The sequence below is a fragment of the Phasianus colchicus genome, chromosome 2 (genome assembly GCF_987193195.1).
Source record: "Phasianus colchicus chromosome 2, bPhaCol1.hap1.1, whole genome shotgun sequence".
In the NCBI taxonomy this organism is placed as follows: Eukaryota; Metazoa; Chordata; class Aves; order Galliformes; family Phasianidae; genus Phasianus; species Phasianus colchicus.
The window spans coordinates 71029321-71039107 of NC_143437.1; the positions used below are offsets into that span (position 1 = coordinate 71029321).

A 9787-nucleotide genomic window follows, 5' to 3' on the forward strand; every position below is an offset into this window, starting at 1 on the left:
GGATCTGGAGGGCACCGGGACAGCACGGGAAGCCCCGGCTCTGCGGAGGGGTTTGCCCGACTGGACGGGATGGGAGAAGATGAGGAAGGATGGGATGCGATGGGATGAGATAGGATGGGTTGGACGGGTTGAAAGGGACGAGGTTGGAACAGTGTGGGACGGGGTTGGACGGGACAGGGTGGGACGGGGCAGAACGAGACGGAGCGGGGCGGGACAGAGCGGAACGGGACGAGACGGGGTGGGGTTGGACGGGACGAGACGAGGTTGGACGAGGCGAGACGAGGAGAAGAGAGACGGGACGGATTGGGACTACGGGACTAGACGGGATGGGGGACGGGACGGGACGGGACGAGGCGACGCGGGACCGAAACGCTGCCACCGCTGCTCCGGGCACTCTATCAACGCGGCCCGTGGGTGTGCGTTTAATAATGCTCCATCTGCGTGCGCACGAGATAAATGTCGCGCCTGTCCCCGGCGGCATTGATGATTATCGATCGCGGCTCGCCGGGACCGTCCCAGGAAAGGGATAGATTCCTTTTCACTGCAGCGGGGATGGACGACGGGGGGAGAGGATGTGGGGAACTGAAGATGACCCCTTTGATCAGCGGCGTGAATGGGGCGAAAAGGATAAACAAGAAGCGGAGGGCGATAAATTTAAGCCATGAACATGTCCCCGTAACCTCTGGCCCAGCGGCTTTGGGATGAGACCCGCGCTGAATCCCGGAGCCGCGGCGGCGGCGGAGGGCTCCGGGCGGCCGAGGGACCCCACTGCTGCGCCTCGGGAGCCGCCGGGCCGGGCCTTAATGAGTCAAAGAGCGTGAACGACACGCGAACAATTTTATCAATAGGACCATGTAAAGGCCGGCTGTGAGGAAAGTTATTTATTAATATAGCCAATTGTGGCTGGTTCCCATCCACTCGGCAAAGAAAAGCCCTCGCTCGGGAAGCATTCACACCAGTTCTCCGATTTTTATTCTGTCCCGTGGCTCAAAGTTGAAGTTCCCCAAGTGAAATAAATTGTCCACAAAAGAGGAAAGGAACCACATTTTCTTTTATTTTTCCTTCCCTAAAAAGGAAGGGTGAAACCGATCTAATGTGCCCACTGGAGCAAGCTGCGGCATGAAAGGCCGGGTGTTAAAAGTAAAGGCAGCCTTTGGAGCAAATGGGATGGAAAATTAAATGAAATTAAATAGCTTGAACGGCCGTATTGTCCCTTATTAAAAAGACACATTAATTACATGGTTTCAGCTTTATTCAAAGACAATGTTTAGACTCAATCAAAACATTCCGCTATCGCTCTTTATATACTCAAACCGGGCTGCCGGAGACGCCGTTAAAGCGAAATCACTTTTGCCCAGAGCCGCGGCGAAAGTTCTTTTCCGCGGCGGCCCTTATTTATGCCCAGTGCTGAACTGCCGGTGCCCCGGCGGAACACTTTGGCACACTGTTCTCCGCCATTTAACAGGTTGCCCCGTAATGAGGCATGAATGTTAAGGAACAACAGTCATCCAAAGAGGCACAGTTGCGGAGAGCAATGTCCCACCAGGGAGCTCCATTCAAACCATCAAACCGCTCCGGCACAGAGAAGGTTCAACACTACATTCAGACCGGAATGAATGCCTGTATACAGGCCCGGCTCATTATGCGGCCGAGCAGCGCGGCGCGGGCTGTAACGAAATGCTGCAAGTTCATTCCGTAGGCGGTGCTTAGGGCCCGCAGCGCCGGTCCCGAGGTGACCTTCGTGCGGGACGGCCGTGCCCGGGCTCCGCTCGGGTGGCTGCGGGGTGGCTGTGCGACGGAGCTGCCGGGACCAGCCCCAGGCCTGGCCGGTCTGAACTTGTTGCTGTTAAGACTTTTCCTCTTGTATCCTTTTTTTCCCCTTCCCTTCCCTTCCCTTCCCTTCCCTTCCCTTCCCTTCCCTTCCCTTCCCTTCCCTTCCCTTCCCTTCCCTTCCCTTCCCTTCCCTTCCCTTCTTCCCCTCTTTTCCCTTCCCCTTCCCCTCCCCCTTCCCCTCCCTCTTCCTCTTCCCCTTCCCTCCATCCCCTCTCCCTCCCTCATTCCCCGCTCCCCCCCAAGCCCTGCCCACCCCACTCCCTCTGGCCCCGTTCCGCCGTTCCTCCCGCACGCGGCTCCCCGCTCCGTGCCGCTCTCGGCCCCAGCCCAGCTGTGCGGTGCAGACGGGATGCGGGTGGGATATTAAAGCAGCTTCTGAATGGTGATTGAGGTTCTATGGGAACCCCGGCAGATGACAGGATCTCAATTTGGTATTCTTATTGTTAATGGCGAGCAGCAGCGGAGATCGGATTCAGACACATTTTGTGCTACTTAAAAATTCCTGCGTAGGGGCCGAGATTTTTGTTTCCTTTCGGCCGGCCTCAATTGGAGGCGCAGATCGCGGCACGGCGCATTCAGCGGCCGTCTGAAGCCGCCTTTTAACCGGGCTCTCCCCCCGCAGCCCCCGGCGCATCTCTCGGTTCTTTCGGTTGACATGGTGCAAATAAAAGTCAGTCAACTTGTTGCTGAATTGCAATGTTTCGGTGTACCTTATAAATTCATACCTTTTCTCCCTCGATCTCCTCAGAATGAGCCCCTGACTCAATTCGATTTTCCTTGCTGCTGGGCACATTTAGGAGAGGGTCTATTTGTGAAGTTCATTTCTAGGCAAATGTATTCAAGAGCTGATTGGGATGAATAGGACCGTGTGTCAGCCGCCCCTAATTGGGATTAAAGCACTTCGGACCATATGCAGAGAGTGACAGAAATTCTCAGGTTTCATTGTGCTCAGACTTCCACCCGCCTGGACACTGCTCCGGGAAAAGCAGCGTTTGTGAGGGCTGCGGAGAGGAACTGGGAATGGGCAGAGAAGGGCAGGGAAGGACAGGGCAGGGTAGGGCAGACAAAGGAAAAGAAGGGAAGGGAAGGGAAGGGAAGGGAAGGGAAGGGAAGGGAAGGGAAGGGAAGGGAAGGGAAGGGAAGGGAAGGGAAGGGAAGGGAAGGGAAGGGAAGGGAAGGGAAGGGAAGGGAAGGGAAGGGAAGGGAAGGGAAGGGAAGGGAAGGGAAGGGAAGGGAAGGGAAGGGAAGGGAAGCACCCTATGCCATGCACTGAAGTTCTAAACTCAGAGATGTCGAAGCCTATGCCCACTCCTCCTCAGCTCCACACAAGTGACCCTGCCGCTAAGTTCCCTTCTGCTGCCTGCAGCCCCAGAAGAAGCAGCAGTGAGGTTTATGAGCAGCCCGCTGTGGGTGCCTTGGACGCGGCATAACTGCATACAGTATCACTCGGGTTAACGACTTAAAAACTCCGACGTCGCTTGTAAAAAATACATATCCTTAATCCCCGAGGAGAGAACCCTAACCAGACGAGAAGCCCGTACCGCCGGCAGGGCCTTTGTTCCCAAGGGCTGCTTAGTCCCGGGGAGGCACAGGGCCGGTAGCAGCTGCCGCCCATCACACCCCTGGGCACAGCGGTGCGGTGCCGCGCAGCGCCTTCGGTCCGCGCTGGGCACGGAGTGTGGAGCTGCGGCTGCCCCGGCGGGGCTTTCTTGCACCGCCTCGGCCCTCCCTCCCGTCCTGCTGCACCGAAACCATCCCCCGGGGCACAACGCGTGGAGACGAGCTCTCGGTCCGTGCGTTTTGGTTAAGGCGGTGGTGGCACCAAACCGATCGCACGGTTCTTTGGCCTTTGGGAAGGCGCTGACCTTTCATTTCAGCATAGGTTATATTATTATTATTATCTTGATTATTATTATGAATTATTATTATTAAAATGGAAGCTCCAAGGAGCTCTGCGGTGCTCACAGAAATCATCGGCAAGGAAGGAAGAGAGAAGGATGAGCTGCTGGGAAGAAGATGTCAGTGCAGCGGCACCAGGGAGCAGGGCAGGGCTGGCTGGTAGCGATGTACGCGAGAGGGAGATCGGCTCTGCCCGTGCAGAGGAGAAGGGCTGCGGGGGGAGCAGGCTTCCTAATGAGGGCATCTAGTGCTCTAAAGGCTTTCGTCATCTTCTGCATTTCGAGATACGACTCCGAGCAGGAAAAATATAGAACTTTAGCAAAAATGTGCCCATCAGAAAGTGTTGGTTACACTCTAATAAACATCCCCTCGTGGTGAAATTGGTGGTGGGGGCGAGAGGCAGAAGAAGATAACTCATCTGCCCCCACGGTGTATTCTAATTAGTGCGTCTGACAGACTGAAAGGTCTTCCCCTGGTGTCTGTTTCAAATGACTTCTTCCCAGTAAAGATATTCGAAAGTATATACAGAGGAGCGGAGCTTAAACTCACGCTCACATGGACTGATTTTAAAACACATCACGAAGTCCTTCCCTTCATTTCGGCACTGTATATTGCAAAGCCGAAATATGCGTCAGCTCTGACAGCTTCAGAGTTATGAAACCAAAGAAACGTATAGGTGTCAGCTGTCGGAAATAATATTTATTCGTTACAGTCTGTGGGTTTATTTTATGTTTTTCCTCTTCATTGTTTGTGCTATTAAAATAAAATCTAAATAAAATTATTCCATATTTCTGCGCCGCTGCCGCTGAGCGCTGCCCTCGGCTCCCTCGGTGTCACCGTCTTTGGGCTGAAAAATCAAGAGTGCGTTTGAGAGAAGGCGATGGATTAACCTCAGAGTTTCTCTCTCGCACTGAAAAAATGGGGCCACACATATACAGAGGGATTGTCTCTTCCCAATCTAGCAGGAAACAAGCTATTTCTATTTGAGTATTTGTATCATGGATTTTTTTTTCTTTTTTTTTCTTTCTTTTTTTTCTTTCTTTTCTTTCTTTTCTTTCTTTCTTTCTTTCTTTCTTTCTTTCTTTCTTTCTTTCTTTCTTTCTTTCTTTTTCTTTTTCTTTTTCTTTTTCTTTTTCTTTTTCTTTTTCTTTTTCTTTTTCTTTTTCTTTTTCTTTTTCTTTTTTTTTAAGGAAAGAGGGGGTCTTTTTAATTAACTAGCCTCTCTAAATCGTTCCCAGAATGAACTCTCCTAAAAAATGGGATTTGATTTAAACCGCAACCAAAATATCAGAGTGAAAGTAACTCCTTGTGTTAAACTGCACAGCTACTTCTGCCCTAGAAAGGGCATTTGTCACCGCTGTGTTTAAATGCGTACCCCGAGGGGTTTGAAGCCAACCTCGGGCGCGCACATTCCGCTGCCTGCAGGGAAGGGTTTCCCGCAACCGCGTTGTCCCGAGCATCCCCGGGGTTTCGGGGCTCGCCCCGGGTGCACGGATACCGCTCTCGGCTGCGTGCCGTGCCCGGAATGGGGGAAGCCCCTGGCACCCACCACGACTCTCCTTGCAGGTTGCACTGTGCCGAGGTTTACCGCTGGTGCAAAAAAGAAAAAAAAAAGGGGGGGGGGGGGGAGGGCGGGGATTGAGAGAGACAGAGAGCACGCTTTTGAAATTCCGGGAGAGCAAAAGTCCCTCTGTCTCGGGGGCTGCGCTCCCGGGAGGGGCGATATCGGGCTTTTCGTCACGGAACACCTGAAGCTGTCACTCCGCACCGCTGTGCGGCGAGCACCGCTCCCCCCGGCCCTCATTTCCTATAAAGATCAACGTGATCGGCACTCAGCCCCGGGGGAAGCCGCCCTCAAGCTGCGCGCAGAGTTGCGCGGAGCCGCTGCGGGCTGCCGGCGGGGAGAGGGGATCGGGCTGCGGGCTGCGGCCGCTCCGTCCCTTCCCTTCCCTCGGCTGGGACCTCGGAGGCGGATAGCGCATCGTCTGGGGCCAGAGGGAGGCAAACGGCTAAGTCCTCATTCAGCGGGTCTGCGTTTGGCGCCGGGAACTTGCTCTTTCCAGGAAGGAAAGCCCTCCTCGACGGGACGGGTGCCCCTGAGAGCGAAGAGCCGATGGGTGCCCAGCCGGCAGCCCGCGCTTGTCGCTCCTAGGGCAGCCCCGGGGACCACGCGAGCCCGGCTCCCGTGTGCGGCCCCGCACCGATCCCCTCGAGCCGCCGGGCCGAGAAGCTGTCCCCAGGCGAGCATCAGTCCGACGTAGGGCTGATGCGATCCTCCGCGCCGCATATGTTTCCTCTGTGTGCGCTTTAGTGAGAGGAGGTGGGGTTAAACGCCGTGCGTTCGTGACCCAGAAATGGAAACCCCCTGCAATAACAGGCTGCTGCTGCTGCTGCCTGGGAGTGCGGGACATTTTTTAAACTGATTTTACACGCAGGTGGCTCCAAAATAGCTGCCTTCGCCAAGGAGCTCTCACCACGAAGCTGAGGGTTTTAATCATGACTGTCTCTTGTTTTTCTTTCCTTGTGTGGCGATCTTTTCATCATCTAATGAATTTATCCTGAATGTCTTCCACACGAAATATCGAATAGTTGCCTTTGCTAGGTCCTCTTTTTCCCCCTCTGTGTCAGCGTGTTGGATGTGAGGGTGCTCCAAATAAAGGAGTCTCCAATATAAATCATTCTCGCCTAAAACTGCCGTTTAAAAAACAAAACGAAACAAAACAGGACACTGATCTTCAGCTATGTGCGTTACTGAGAAGCTGATTTTTTGTTTCACAAATATATATATAAACATTATTCATAGATACTTACTACTGGTTTGACATGGAGTCACATCCAGAGTCAGCACTCCTCAAGTCCACCTCCTTCACTGCAAAACATAGCCTAAAAGACCACCATTATTGGGAAAAATAGCAGACAACTGTCACATTACCTAACTTAGTGAAGTCGTAACAAAGGCTTCCATGAGAAGTGACATAACAGAAGCTGGAAGGGGTTTTCAATTCCACTTACACTTCTTTTGCAGTTTCTCTTTCCTTCCCCGCAATGTCTCACATTCTCGGCTTGTTCTGTGGAAGCTTGATTAAAGTCAGGAAAGCTGAGTACCACTCATTCATTTCCCGAGGGGGTATTAAACAGAAGAGAGCAGGCACGAATGCTTATTGTCAGATCTGTGAGGAGATACAGACTGTTTTCAGTTATTAGATGAATACGTAAACATGTAGAAAATCCTGAAATCCTGAGAGCATTGGTGACAATGTTTTTGTGTGTGTGCAACTAAGGGAAAGTGCTAAAGGAAATGCTGTGCTCTTTTTTTATTATTTTTTTTTTATTTTTTTAAATTTTATTTTATTTATTTATTTTCTTATTGTGCAGGAGGAAGGAGGACCTATAGAATGGAACTATAGAAGGAATCATCCTTCACTCATTTTTATGCTATTTACCACACATGGGTTGGAAGGAGCATGGATTTTGTCAGAAAAGAATGTACCCAACTGTTCTGTGTATTTTTATATCCAGTGATGGACTAGTAAGCATATGCAATGTGTTTGTGATGGGCTTTATTCAGTGGGAAGGCAGGGAACAGATCAGCCAGAGCTGACAGATAATTTCATCTCATAAATACGACAAAGTATAATTTTACCTGCAGGTTCTTGGCTGTGCTTTCTTTCATCCCATGTCTGCCTGTCCCTCAGAGCAGCAGCCAGGTCGGGGGCTGAGCTGGAGACATCAGCACACGCAGCAGCACTGCACGTCTGTTTCATGAAATCTTCGTTTTCCTGTTTTGACAGAAACACACGGAGAGGACATGGTAAATAATGTGATCTCCTAGAAGAGAAAGGCTGCAAAGCATTGTCCTGTCTGCCCCTCGCAATGTCCCTTCCCAGGCATGAACTTCCCAACTGGGCCTCCAGGCACACAAAGCAGTGTCAGCATCTGTCTCCTCCAAGAAACATGGATGGAAAACTGTATATGGCTCTCAAGAGAATCTGCACCATGTTATATGTCCTCACAGCACCCATGTTGCCCTTTTGGGATCCCCTGCACCTTTTGAGAGGGACACACTGGAGGGCTGGGAAGAACACCTTTCAGCACTGGGAATGCTGGGTGCCATGCTTCATTGTGGTGGGATGTCCCTTTGTAGGGCACCAAGAGGGAGGCTGAGTGGGGCTGCTCTCTGGGTCTGTGGGGCAGGGAGGGTTTGCTCCTCCATCCCTCAGTGCTGATGTGGTTTGCTGTAGTGCTGTGAGATGGGGTCAGGCAATATGAAGTCTGTCCTGCTGAGAAAAGAAGATTGGTAGAAGAGCTGGCAAAGTGCTGCAGCACTCCTGTAGCACTGTGCAGCTAGGTACAGAGCAAGCAATGTTGTCCTCTATTCCTTGGGTGCGGCATAGCAGTGATATTTATAGCAGCTGTGGTAAGTCTTCTGCAGTCCCTACTGTTTATTTCCTGCAACACTGCAGCACACAGAAGCACAAATCACCACCATGAAGTGGCAAATCACAGGTATTGGAGCAGAGCAAGAAAAAGGCAGGTAGAAGATGGTGAGACAGAGATGCCTGCTTGATGTGAGAAGCAGCAGCATGAGTTCTGCTGCTATTTTTGTTGCTTTAGTGTGTTGAGTGAAGCAATGGCAGGCTTCCCTCTGTGCTGTTTCCTGGCTGCTGTGAAAGGTAGGCATGATACAGCTGTAGGTGGCTGCAATCAAAAGGCACGTGCTGGTGCTGCCAGTCTGGTTTCCTTCTTTGTAGTTGTGGTGCTGGAACAGTGAAATAAGGGCTTTCCCACTTGCATTTTCACATCCTCAGCAGGATCTACAATGTCTGGCTGGCTTTTTTGAGAAAGGTGTAAAGTCAGAGAGCCTCTATAGAAAGCCTGTGGAGCTCAAGCTTCAGCTTTCCACCACGTCTACTTACACAGTGAAGGGAGAAGTAAGGGAAATATGGCCAGGGTTGTATGCAAATTCTGCTTCCTTACCTAACTCCTCATCTACATTCCTACATTAAACAATATATCAATTTCAGACTCTTTCTGACATATCTAGAAACGTATCTAATTCCCAAGTGAAGCCCAGAATTTGGAAACATCACTGTCCTTGCAGTGACACATGCACTGCCTTTCTCCACTTGGTAGCTCCTCAGGCACCTTCAGTACCTCAGCTATAAACCAGAAACAGAGCAGTGCACAAACTGGTGGGCCTGGGCTTTCAGGAGTACTAGGTCAGTGTAGGGACAAACACTGAATTTGAATGAATAGGACTATCCCCCAGATACTCAGAAACACATTTATTATATTCTCAATGATTTGCACATTGTGAAAAGTTTCTGTTACATTTCATTGAATGAAGCCACTTTCTGAAGAAAGGTGGTGGTACAGAGATGTTCAGCTGTGGCTCTGCAAACAGCTTCTCAGCTCGAGCACGGGGAGATGTTTCAAGAGGTAGATGGAGATGGAAGAGAGTGCTCAGCATGAGGAGAACCCCTATGGTGTGCACACAGCCAAGGCAGACTTAATTTTTTGAACAAATAAGTTTTATCAGACCACACAAAGACAGTCTCCACGTGCTTGTGGGTCCTGACAGCTGTTAGCAGCACAGAAGACCAGCCAGGAGTTCGCCCGCGTTGCTGGGGCCCCTGACAGATGTTCTGCCAGCTTCTGTGGGCGCAGGGACAGGCCGAGGCTGCTGGTGGACCAGGGAGGCTCTCCAGGCTGCTCCCAGCTGCTGTCCGCCTGTCTGGTGTCCAGGCATCCTTCCCCCTTGCACTCACCCTCAGCCCTGGCGCTCGGGCTCGCAGGAGGGACGAGTTTATACTCAGGCACACCCGCACACTGGCTGGGCACAGGAAATAACTCCCCAAACACCTTCCAGGCTCTGAAATCGTCGCTCCCCTCCCCCGCGGCCTCCACCACCGTACCCACGCTCAGGCCCAGGCCCAACCACGCTCCCCACGCCGCCCCGGTGCCGCCGGGCACGTTGGGGCCTCCCAGCGCTGCCCCGCCGGGCGGAACCCGCGTTCGGGGGAACGCTCCGCAGCACCGCGTGTTGCCGCCCGGC

General features: G+C 52.1%; 1 long non-coding RNA gene across 1 annotated transcript; it reads right to left on the minus strand.

Moving 5' to 3' along the window:
- Positions 1-5977: 5977 nt before the first annotated feature.
- Positions 5978-9758, minus strand: LOC149919100 (uncharacterized). The gene is made up of 4 exons (XR_016464764.1): positions 9501-9758; positions 7376-7511; positions 6544-6902; positions 5978-6423 (listed from the first exon to the last, which is right to left on the minus strand). It is a non-coding gene; the product is annotated as an uncharacterized LOC149919100 (long non-coding RNA).
- Between the last annotated feature and the right edge of the window lie 29 nt (positions 9759-9787).